The sequence below is a fragment of the Eulemur rufifrons genome, chromosome 30 (genome assembly GCF_041146395.1).
Source record: "Eulemur rufifrons isolate Redbay chromosome 30, OSU_ERuf_1, whole genome shotgun sequence".
Lineage (NCBI taxonomy): Eukaryota > Metazoa > Chordata > Mammalia > Primates > Lemuridae > Eulemur > Eulemur rufifrons.
In genome coordinates, this window is record NC_091012.1 from 12,911,494 (window position 1) to 12,924,920 (window position 13,427).

At 39.9% G+C, this 13,427-nt stretch overlaps 1 pseudogene; it reads right to left on the minus strand.

The window, feature by feature from the left end:
- Positions 1-5,107: 5,107 nt before the first annotated feature.
- LOC138378466 (forkhead box protein K2-like) lies at positions 5,108-12,777 on the minus strand (annotated as a pseudogene).
- Between the last annotated feature and the right edge of the window lie 650 nt (positions 12,778-13,427).

Consider the following 13,427-nt stretch of genomic DNA (forward strand, 5'->3'; position numbering starts at 1 on the left):
CAAATATATAGTTGGGAAAAAGGTATATTTTTAAAGCTTTCAGATAATTGTGTGGTTCCTTAATACTACAACAAAACTCCAAATGTCTTAGTTCCTTAGTTACAATGGAGTTTTACATATCAATGCATTTGTGACATTAATACTCATTAATCTATATTGCACAATAAATGAATATTTTCCTCTCACTTGGAGGAAAGATTTTCTTTTGTTATTATCAGCACCAATCTTATAAAAACATTAATGTTCTGACTCGGGGGGGGATGGGGGGAGGGTATAGGGTATAACTACATCATGAGTGCAAAGCGCACTGTCTGGGGAATGGACATGCTTGAAGCTCTGACTCAGGGGGATGGGCGGTACATGGGCAACATATATAACCTGAACTTTTGTACCCCCATAATAAGCTGAAATAAAAAAAAAAACATTAAGTATTATAAAGTAGTCAGGTTCACAGTAGATGGTATAAGTTAACCTTCAACTGTAATCTTAGTACTATTTTTTGCTTAAAAGTTTGAGTTTTATCATTGGCAACAAATACTTGTTATTTTCCTTGAAGTGAAAGTCTCACCTTGTTTATTTCTGAGACTAAAATTTGGTTGTACTTTCAAATAAAAATGGTACTTTGTGAAAAATGTGGCTTGTTCAGCTCAGAATTTAATCACAAGCACTTTTGCTTAACACAGCCATGCTGCAGCATGCAGGAGTGCTTTAAGTGAACATTTCACTTATTCCGAATATTAAAAAGGTCAAGATTTAATAACACCATTAACTTTTACTAATTCATAAAGGTCATTCTTAAATAAAGCAGGCTTTTTGTTTTCCCCTGCAAGGGGGAGTGAAGAATAGAATGACTAGTGTAAGTTGGTACCACTGCCTTGATTCATGCTGAGAAACCAACAGTTTTACCCATGTATACTTTTATACAGTCATTGCAAATGTCAGTGAATAAACAGGCAATGTCCTGTCATTCTTATAAGAACAGTTTTGACCTTATGGTTAGAGATGTGAAAATATATTTGGTACCTACTCCTGTGGCATCCAGCAAGGGTTTAGGAGAGGAGGCTTCTGCTGTGCACTTGAATAGAAACACCAGTGGGCACTGGATCAGACACAGACCTTTTCATGAAGCTGCAAGCCATTTGGGGATACTTAGCACCTGCTGGAGAGAAGCATGGGTGCTGCTTCCACATGCGGAGAGATAAGCGATGCAGGAGGGAGAGCTGGGTTGGGAGACAGGGAAGTTCATTGCAAACAGGGGAAGCTTGATGTGCCTATGAGAGAGCAGAGGGGTCCTGTGTAGTCATCATTTAGATATATGGGACTGGAGCAGGAATCTGAGCTAGTGGTAACGAATGAAGAGTAAGAGTAGCTGTTCACATGTAGAGAAAGTCTATAGAATAAAAGTGGACAAAGTGTAGATCTGTAAGGACTATCATAATTTAAGGGACAAGTCCCCAGAGGGGCAGGTAGAATGTGAGGAGGAAAACTAGGAGACATAAGATAAAAGGCGACAAGATAAGAGAGGCTATGGTCATAATGCTAATGCTGCCAAGAAGTTGCTAAGTGATGGGATAGAGGAGACCACAGGTGGAACAAAGTTCTTGCCTTTATGAGCTGATGATCTAGTGAGGAAGACATTAAGTATTTTTTCAGGTATACAAATATCCCAGGTGGTGGAAAATACCAAGAAGACAAAGCAGGGAATGAGATACAGTGATTGGAGGTGCTCATTATTTTAGGTAGAATCATCAGAAAGAGCCTTTCCCGAGAGGCCACATTTGAATAGTGACCTGACCAAAGCAAGGAAGGTAAGGAGCTCTGGCATTACACCCAGTGGAAAGAGTGCCAAGACTGTCAGACAGGAATGTGTTCCATGTGTGTTCAAGGAACAAACAGCAAGGTGGCCAGTGGGGTCAGAGTGAGGAATCAGGGAAAGAAGGAGGAGAGGAACTCACATGGGCAATGCTGTAGCTCAGTGGTCCCCAGACTTTTTGGCACCAGGGACCATTTTCATGGAAGACTATTTTTCCATGGACTGTGGGGATGGTGGCATGATGGTATTGGGATGATTCAAATGCATTACATTTATTGTGTACTTTATTTCTATTATTATTACATTGTAATATATAATGAAATAATTATACAATTCACTATAGGTTGGGAAGCCCTGCCGTAGCTCACAGGGCCTTGTCACTTTCAGGGCATGGGAAGAAGTTTGGTTTTTAATCCAGTTTGTTGGGTAAATTTTGGTAGAACTTGAGCAGGGGAGTGAAGTGCCTTAATTTAAGAGGTTATGCTGACTGCTCAGGGGAGAGTAGACCATAGTTGGGAGTCAGAATGTAGGCAGAGAAGAGGGTTAGGAAGAAAGTCTGGTGATAAAACTGAGCAGTGACAAATGGTGGCTCAGAATGAAAAGCGGACAGACTCCTGATGGAGGAATTGCTCACAGGTTGGAGCAGGGTAACTCATGTAGGTATTTGCCCCAGCAACTAGTCAATGGCAATGCCCTTTCCATTATTAGGGCAGACTTGGGAAGTTGTGTGTTTGGAAAAAGAGCTCTGCTTTAGAAGTGTGAAGACACGAGGGACCTTGGCAAGATTAGACTCAGGACAGTGACAGTGACAGGGGACAGATGGAGGGGGTTAAAAAGAGACAGGAGATGAGAAGCTGGCACCAGAGCATGATTCTGTGAGCAAATGAGCGGAAACATCTCGGGAGTTGTGGGGAATGGGATGGGAACAAAGGAGACACATTCATCTTGGGGAAAATCTCTGGCGGAGAGGGGGAAAGTCTTCAAAGAGAGGTAATTGTTGGAACAGTGATCTGCAGAAGTGGGATGGGATTGACTTCACTGATAGGAGAGTTAGCTTCAGGGAAAAAAAATACATCTCTGGGCTGTTTTCAACATGATCATGATGAATGACCTTTTTTGGGTGTTGAATTCAGTTTGCTAATATTTTGTTGAGAATAATGCAACTATGTTTATCAGAGATATTGGCCTGTCATTGTTGTTGTGTCTTTGTCTAATTTTGGTATCAGGTAATACTGGCCTCATAGGATGAGTTTGAATGTATTCTTCTTCCTTGATTTTTTGAAATAGTTACAATAGGATTTTATTAATTTTTAAAAATCTTTTGTAGAATACAGCAGTGAAGCCATCAGGTTCTGGGCTTTTCTTTGATGGAAGATTTTTTATTACTACTTCTACAAGTATATTAAATACTTGTTAAATAGACATTAAAATATATTAAATATATTATCATAAATACATGTATACTTTAATATATTAAATACATTTAATCAATATAAAACATAAATATATATTATTTATATTTTTATTGCACCCTTTAACAGTCCAATCTTTTTGAATGTACATGGAAATTTTACCAAAATTGAGCATATGATGAATGGCAGAGTAAGCCATAAAAAATTCTAAATAATTTAAATTGATTACAGTGTACTTTCTTTACCTAAATATAATTTACCTAGAAAATCAGTAACAAAAGTACTAGAAATGCCAGATTTCTTTGAACTTAAGCTAATGGTTTTAAATCTGTTAATATATTACAGACAATATCATAATTTAAATAAGAAAATATGTACATCAAGTAGTTCAAGAAACTCCAAGAGAATAAACAAATATTCATACCAACACACATGATCATCAAATTGTTGAAAGTCAGAATTTTGAAAGCAGCTAGACAGAAGAGAATCATCCTATACAAATTATTCTCAATGAGATTGACAGCATATTTTTCATCAGAAACAAGGTCTGAAGGGAGTGAATATCATTTGTAAAGTGCTGAAAGAAAAAAATATATATCAATATAGAATTTCATATCCAATAAAGCTTTCCTTTTTCATAAATGAAGAAAAGTTATTGAGATATTCAAAGATGGATAAAACTTAGGTGGTTCTTTGCTAGTAGACCTGCCCTACAAGGAATGCTGAAGGGAGTCCTCTGGCCAGAAATGAAAGGACACTAGACAGAAACTCAAAGTAATATGAGGAACAGAGAAATAAACTACAAAAGTAAATATAATAGCCTATACTATTGAATTTTGGCTTATAACTAGTCTTTTTTTTCATTTCCTATATTATTTAAAAGACAAACATGAATATTTATAAATTCATGTTAATAGGCACACCGTGAATGACAATGTCACTTGTGCAAAAATAACCTAAGGTGGATCTGTAAGAAGCAGAGCTTTTGCATGCTACCAATGCTAAGTTGGTATCTAATCAACCTAGATTTTTTAAATCACATTTTGTCTTTAAGTTAATAATACACATTTCTAAAATTGCCGAAATTTACCATTCTGAGCCATTTCATTCCACCAGGAAGATATAGGTATTTTTTTCCTCTCTTTAAAAAAGTTAAATACCAAAATAACTACATTTAAATAAATAACATTATGATAATGACACCAAAAATTCAAAATAAGGCTAACATCCTCTTTCTATTTGCACTGCTGCTCTGTCCTAACCCCTAGAACACCTCCTGGAAAGGAGACTGTTTTTTTCCTAAGGAGTCTGGGCTGAGGCTGGGGGTGGGGGGTAGGTTGGAACTTCTCATTCTCTCACTTGTTTCCTTTCCTCTCCTTTTCAATTTTGGTAGGAGATAAGTCAGCCTTAGTTTTGAATTCAGTTCTGAAAGGTTAGGGAAGTTTCTTACTGCAAATTAGAAAACAACCTAAATCTTTCCAGTGCTTAATCACAGCGTGCTTACTTAGACCCTAGAATTAACATTCAGCTCCCGCTCCATTGGCATGGCTGCTCCCGCCTGGAGTGGGGACAAGTGCAATATAACTGAGAAGACAGCTGGTCAGATGATGCCTTGAGCTGGCGACTAAACCTGCAATAACACACTATGGAGAAATCTGTGATCTTTGTTTGAAAATGCTTGTGATAAGAGACTGAGTCTTTTCCCCCAAATGTAGTGGTAATGGCTCTGTTGTTTTAAATACACAATACTTAGGAGACTGGCTTTACTTAGAATGGAAAATTTTGCCAGGGACAAAGTTAACACAAAGAAACAAACAACAAAAAACAGCAAGAAAGAGAACAGTTAAGTGCAGCTTGGATGAGACCGGGCAGTTCTTTCCCATCACCAGCTTGTCCCTGAATTATCACGGTCACATGCAGCCTCAGCATTTTTCTTCTGTCCTACACACTGAAATGGAGGTGGATTAAAATCACCAAGCAACTGCTCTAACTTGGAAAATCTGCAAGTGTCATATACTAGCTCCACCTGAACAAGATAAAGAATTCATTCCATAGGCTGAAAGCAACAAAAACACAAAACTACTTTGTTTCTTTTCCCCAAATGAAATCCACATGAAAGGTCCTGTATGATTTACAAAATTTCCAGAGTAGAAATGCAGTGATGTGAAATGTCACAGACCTCATTATTGTGTAAAGAAAACGCACTTCCGAAATATTCTAATTGCACATGTGAACAACAAAATACCGTCTTGCCTGCCAGTACCAGCGGTGAGTACTTCGAGGGCCGTGGTGGGGGGCGGATGGGAGGGTGGTCCTGCCTGGTCTCTGCAGGAGGCCGAGTCCCTGGAGGTCCGCTGGCACCTGCCCCTGACCGCTGACCACACTGTACCGTCCTCACAGGGAGATGCCTGGTCCTCCAGGAAGGGCCATGGTTTTTCACTGGTAGTTAAAAGCTTCACTCAAAGGCAGCAGCCCAGGGAGCGCTCAGCAGGAGAGACACTGTCTCAAGTACCAGGTTTTGTTGTGTGTGGTTTTTGTTCAAGTGTGACTTCTGTCTGTAAATTAAAGCGTTTGCAGGCCACCTGGGTTTTGTATTTTCAGTACTGAGAGGTGAAGTCCAAAGGCAGGGCCCTTTACCCACTGAGAGAGAGCGCACTCCTACTAGTGGTGAGAGGCAATGTCCCCTTTTGGCAACACAACATTGATATTTTAAAATAAGAAAAACTTTCCCAGTCACTAGTTTTAGACACCATTTTCCTCACAGCTGCCCGTGACGTGTCCACACTCAGGGTGATGATGACGCTCTGGCCATCTTCTGTTTTGATTCGCTTCAGCCCTGGCTGCCCAGGTTGGTTGCTGTCCTGGCAGATGCTGATGCGGGGGTCTCTAGCACGTGTAAAGGACTCCTTGCGGCATTGTTCACCTGGCAGTGGACCGCAGTGGGGATTGGTACCACAAGAGTCCTGTTTTGCATTACAGTTTTTACTGGTAGCTGGTGTTGACCTAGAGGTGTCTGTTGTACTGATAATGAAGATCCTCATCAATCTAACACTAACCTATTACCTGGCTTCTGTAATCACGCTCACCTATTGCATCAGCCACCTGAGACCTCACCCCTCGGACCACCCCAACCTAATAAAAGTGGAAAAACCCAGCAAACAGGCTCAGAACTTGGTGATAACTCCCCTCTGAGCCCACCATTAAAAAAACCTTCATTTTCTGTGTGCAGCTTGGTTTGTCCTTGGAACCACACACTGTAACACTTGCTATAACACTACTACAGTGACCATCTGGACAGAGGTGGTCTGTGATATCTGAATGATCTGGCTGGCAGCACCTAATGTGCCATGGCTAATTGCAGCAACAGGTTCTACTTTTACTTCCCTGTGATTTCTATTCTCTTGCAGCTGGGCCCTAGGAGAGGCCAACACAGCTGCCTGAGTGACTACAGCTTGTCCTGAGACAGTGTAGGTGTTTGCTGGGGCCAGTCCAGCCACGCTGGTGACTGACACTGCTGGTATCTGGTGGAGGTCGTGAACTGTCTGCACGAAGGGTGGCTGGAAGGTCACTAGGTCACCACCTTGCAGTGGTCACTAGGGTGGCAGCAGTGTAGGCAGCAGTCTTAGCCACCTGTAGTAGCTGCCACTGAATGGTGATTAAGACCAGCTGGCTGGACAGAGGTGACTCTGGTGAGCTTTGGGCAACCCAGGCTTCTTGGATGATGGCAAGTCTGGGGTGTGAGTTGCCAGGCTCAGGCTCCCGATGGGCCGGCAAGGCCTCCCTCCACAGGCTCTCAGGGCTCTGGGGCCACTGCAGTGAGCAGACACTACTCCAGCGAGACTGGGAGAGGCTCCTAGAAGAGAGTGGTCACAGAGAGGTTCTAAAGCAAGGTACACTCCTAGGCTGCCTTTTCCTAAAAGCCTGCTCTGTTAATTTGCTTTCAGAGGCAGGATCTCTACCTTCCAGAATGAGCCTTTGCCTGGTTCTTCCTGGGAATGTGGTACTTGGATGAAATAACAATTCAGACAGAGATTGTCGGGAACTGAATTCTGCCACTCCTTGTTAGTCTTGTAGTATGGACAATTTTTAGTGATGTGCATATAAATTCCATTTAGGATGAGGTGTTTACCAGGAACCATTGTAATTGCTTGTGCTATTGTGTATAGGAATAAGGTGGCTTTGAATCATCCTTTGGGCTTCCTCCACCGGAAGCTTCCTTTTCATTTTCTGGGTGCGAGTTTTCAGCCACTAAATTGAGGTGAGATGGCATCAGTGGGCCCATTTTGAAACCTGAAGTCCCCACTTCCTGGGGGCTGGATGGGCAGGAGTTGGCAGCACTGATAGTTCCCGCTGGGGAGGGAAGGGGGATGATGAGGTGGGCCATGGTGTTCGGAATGTTGATGGTCAGAGGCGAGAGGTGTGGCTGCACAGCCTTTGCTGGGGACTCAGGCACCACTTGCTTCTTCCTCTTCTGGCCGGATAGGGAAGTGAAAGTTAGTTTGAAGTCTGTGCTTGGAAACCTGGTGCATGAAGCTTGGTAGCTGCAGCAGCGGCACCCGGTGCCTCTGGAACACCTGTACACAAACAGGCTTCTGGCCAAGGCAATGCAACTGGAAATCGCCACTTTAGGCCTGGGCTGTGCAGGCGGTGGGTCCGGGCTGTCCAGTCATGGCCAGCGCTGTCGCTCAGGGTCATCAAGATCTCAAGGTGGCACTGGGAGATGAAGCCCAAGTGGCCCATGCTCACATCCACTGAGCCCTGCAACCAGATGCACATGATGGTCACCGAGTGCTTGGTATTAGGTACTCAAACTGGCAGCCCTCCAGCTGTGCCACTTCCCTGCAGCCTGGCCGGGACCAACACCCCTGGCCCTGCCGCCCATTATGGGGGCTGCTGAAGCCACAGCCATCGGCCTGAGTGAGAGTCCAGCGCCACTCACTGGGAGCTAGGAGCCAGAGCAGAGGCCTCCGGTTTGCCAGGGAGCAAGCCAATTAGCAGCGGCTAGTGGCCACAATCTCAATTTAATAAATTTATAATGTTAAATTCAAGCATATATAAACCACTGAGAAGTTTCAACAGAATACAAATAAAAGCCAATGAGAAGGAAATCAAAATAGTACCCTACAAAACTTTATTGAATGCAAAGAAGGAATTGATGGAGGGAATAAAGAAAAAAAAGGTAAGAGATACACAGGAAACAAATAGTAAAATAGCATAGATAAGTTCCTCCTTATCAGTAATTAATTAAGTGTAAACATATGGAACTCTACAATGAAAAGGAAGAAACTGGAGGAATATATTTTAAACAACAAACAACAAAATGATCCAAGTATGTGTTATCTACAAAAGCTATATTTTATATTCAAAGATATATATATGTATATATGTTGAAAGTGAAAGGATAGAAAAACATATTCCATGCAACATTAGGTGTCTATGTTATTATCAGACAAATTAAACTCTATTCCAAAACATTTTATAAAAGATACAGGCCATTATTTATTGAAAAAACAATTGATTCATCAAAAAGATACAATTACAAACATTTATGCACCAAGCAACAGAACGCCAAAATATATCGGACAAGTATTGACAAAATGGAGAGGAGAAATCATTCTACAATACAGGTTGGAAACTTTAATACCCCATTTTCTTTAATGGATAGATGGTCTGGACAGAAGATCAGTAAGGAAAGGAAGATTTGAAAAGTGCTATAAACCAGCCAAATAGAGCAGACATAAAGAAATTCCTCCACAGAGCATAAGGCACATTTCTATCAAGCCCAGATGGAAATTCTCCAGGTTAGACCACATAGTAGAGCAGAAAATAAGTGACAAGAAATGTAAAAAGACGGAAGTTATAACAAGTATCTTCTCTGACCACAATAGAATGAAGCCAGGCATCAAAAACAAAAGGAAAAATGCAAACTTCATAAATAGGAAATTAAACAGCACAGTCATAAGCAATCAATGAAACAAAGAAGATAATACAAAAGAAATTGGAAAATACTGAGAGGGAAATAAAAATGAAAACACAATATAACAGAACATAGATTCAGTGACTGCAGTGCTTAGAGGGATGGTTAAAGCAGTGAATGCCTATATGAAACAAGAAGAAATGTCTTGAATAACCCTATATTACAATAGAAGGACTTAGAAAAATAAAGGCAAATGAAACCCAAGCCTAATAGAACAAAGGACTAATAAATATTACAGTGAAGACAAATAAAATTGAGAGGAGAAAAACATTAGAGAAAATGAACAAAACTAAAAGTTAGTTCTCTGATAGGATTAACAAAATTGATAAATATGTAGGTACACTGACCAAGAATATAGAAGAGAAGATATGAATATTTACAATCATAAATTAAAGTGGAGACACTAATAAATACCTTACAGAAATAAAATGGATTATAGAAGAATGTTATCAGCAGTTGCACAAAGAGATAACCTGAATGAAATGAACAAACTTCTCTAAACACATACATTACTGAAAGTGACTGATGAGGAAACAGATAATAGGAACAAACCTATAAAATATAAAGAGGCTGAATCAGAAAAAAAAATCAATCAAACATATTAAAGCAACTCCCAACAAAGAAAAACAGTACCAGATGGCTTTCCTGGTTAAGTCTACCAAATATTTCAGAATTTTTAAAAATCCTCCTCAGACTCTTACAAAAAATAGAAGAGGTAAGGTCACTTCCAAATATATTCTGTGGAGCCAGAATTGCCCTGATCTGAAATACAGATAAAGACACCAAAAGAAAATTAGAAATCAATATTCCTTATGGTCATACGTGCAAAAGAGCCTGAACAAAATACTAGCTAATTGAATCAAACAATATATTTAAAGGATAATACACAAAAAGCAAGTGGAATTATTTCAGGAATGCAAGATTAATTCAATATAAGAAAATCAATTAATTTAATAACACAATAATAGAATTGAGGAAGAAAACACACACAGCAAATCAGGAAATGCAGAAAAAGCATTTAAATAACAACAAAATCTCTTAGCAAGTATGGTTGCACATACCTGTAGTCCCTGCTACTCAGGTGGCTGAGGCAGGAGGATTACTTGGGTCTAAGTGAGTTGAAGGCTGCTGTGCTCTCTACATTGTGCCTGTGAAGCCACTGCACTTTAGCCGGGGCAACATAGTGAGAACTTCTCTCTAAAAATTAAAAAACAAAACAAAACAAAAAAAAAAACAACTTTTTTTTTTCTATTGACACCTGGCAAATCTACTTTGAATCCATTCTGTTATATGAAGAGGTGTACGTATATGTGTGTGTATATATATACATTTATTATTATTATTATTATTTCAGCATATTGTGGGGGTAGAAAAGTTTAGGTTACGTATATTGCCCTTGCCTCCCCACCCCACCCCGAGTCAGAGCTTCAAACGTGTCCATCCCCTAGACAGTGTGCATCGCACTCAGTATGTATGTATACATCCATCCCCTTCCCTACCCACATCTGTTTGACACCCGTTCAATGTTATTCCTGAATGTGCTCTTAGATGATGATCAGTGAAACCAATATGATGGTGAGTACATGCGGTGTTTATTTTTCCATTCTTGGGATACTTCACCTAGTAGAATGGGTTCCAACTCTATCCAGGAAAATACAAGAGGTGCTATATCACCATTGTTTCTTATCACTGAGTAGTACTCCATGATATACAAAAAAACCATTTTTGATGAAAGAAGTCAACAAACTAGAAATTGGAAAAAGAGCATTTATTAAAAAAAAAATTAACAAGTCAGTGGGTAAAGCCTAAAATTTCTCCACACCACCTAAGATTGGGAACAAGAGAAGGACGCTCACTTTTCCCCACTTTATTCAACATTGCACTAGAAGACATAATCAGGGAAATTAGGCAGGAAAAATAATAAAACCCATTCAAATTGAGAAAGAAAAAGTAAAATTCTTGCTATTTACATATGGCATGATACTGCCTTTAGAAAAACTCAAATAATCCATAAAAATTTATCAGAGCTAATGAACAATTCAGTAGAATTGGAGGACACAAAATTAACACACAAAGTTCCATGATGTTTCTATATACCAGCAAAAATCAACCTGAAACAAAAATTAAGAAAACAATTCCACAGAATAGAAAATGCTCTTTAACTATGGAATAATTTTAGTCAAGGAGGTGAAATAATTAAATGCTGAAAAGTACAAAATATTTCTAAGAGTTAAAGAACAGCCTAACAAATGAAAATGTACCCAGTGTTCATGGATTAAAAAAATTCAAATTGTTAAGATGGCAATACTCCACAAAGTGATCTATATAGTCAATGTATTCCCTATTTTAAAAAGTGCCTGTCTTTTCAGAAGTGGGAAAGTATATTCTCAAATACATAGGAAATTGTCCACCTAGTAGCCAAAAAAAACAAAACAAAAAAAAAAAAAACTGAAAAATAGAAGAAAGTAGGAGAGCTCACACTTTCCAGTTTTAAAATATATTACAAAACTGCAGAATCAAAACTGTGGTAATGGCAAATGGGTAGAAAAATAAATATATGGAATACAACTGAGAGTCCACAAATAAACCCATATAATTATTAATTGTTTTTTCTATAGTCACACTTGCATTTGATTAAAAAAATACAAAAAATACTCACACACGGTTCCTGTATGAATTCTAATTAAGAAACATTACCTTCAGAATAATAATACTCGGTGATAATTTTCAGAAGACTCTAAGAGCTTCTTTACCATTTAAGGGGTACATAGGGTGCAGGTGTTTACGTGAATGTATTCTTAAATAAGAGACTACACCACTCTAATTTGCCTGGCTGTAGCTCTGTTCCAGGTTACTGACTGCTAGTTCATGTTCCAGAGTTTCTTTGCCAACAGGTTATTTACAAAAGAGGCACCTCCAAAGTCTTAGAGTGAATTGGGAAAGGGCTGGTTAAATGAGGAAACAGGCTATCATTCCCCTGTAAAAGTTCTTCGTTTCCTTTCCCAATGTATCATTTTATTGAGAACTTCTATTTTTTATCCTGTGTTCCTCCTCTGCCATCTCACACTCTGGCTCTACCTGCTGTATTTTGGCCACCTGCACCTCATTCATTTGTATCAGTTTTAAGATGGAAATTGGTTGATGGGGTTCTTCCTCATGCATCTTTTTCCTGAGAGATTTTGCTTCTGTATTTTTTATTGGAAGTTATTCTGACAGCTGAATAACAGGTGGAGCAGTCCCCTCACATACTGGGAAGCAACAAACTCTTTCTTGTCGTTGCACAGTTCTCTATAAGCAGCAGCAAATGATTCTGGGCTGCAGTGTGGAGTGGTATTTGGCCTCTTCCTCCCCCCATCCCTGACTCTGCAGGAAGTAGAGCTCCTCAAGGGCATCCTGTTGGCAATCTTGTCCTTCCCCAGGATGAGCGTACTCAGAAGTGGGCTGACACTGGGCTTCACTTTCTCTTTCCTTTCACAGCCTGTAATTGTTTTGGTGCCAGGCTTGAAGTTCTCCAGCACTTCAGCTGTGTGGAAAACCGCCGTGGTATGCTCCTTGCATTCAGCTAAGAGTTGCATGCTTGGCAAGCGATGGCCAGGTGCCTTGCTTGAGGGCAGTATTTCCTATATCGCATCACTTTTCTTTCCTTCCAGCACATATTCGGAATTTTCTACTAAAGCAAGCAAGAGGCTCTTTTCCAATTCGAAGAGGTATTTGGCAGGTTTTATAATTTTGTTCTTTTGTATTTTTCATTATATTCCATCTGGACACTAGCTATGTGAGTCCCACTGCAGCGCAAAGAGGCAGCAGCAACATCTGGCCAACAGAGCAAGGGTCACAGCGGGTCCGCTAGGGAGCCTGAGCTAACGATTGTGAACAAGGGTGTAGAAGCATTTCAGTGGGAGAGGGGAAGAGTTGTCAACAAATAGTGCTAGAAAAACTGGATATCAACCATGCAGAAAGAATGAAGCTGGACTCCTAGCACAAACCTGTACAAAATTGACTCAAAATGAATCATTTACGCTCATGCAAAGGTAAATGTATTTCTGTGTGTTCAACCCCACTTGTGTTTTAATTGGGTCCCCTATCACCTGTACTCTGACAAACATTTTTCTGTCTGAAATGATCTTTGGGCATATTCCTGTCACTGGATGTTCAAGGCTTTGTTCCCAGAGGCTTTGCAGGTGATGGCATGGACATGCCACGTTTTATATAAAGCACAACATAA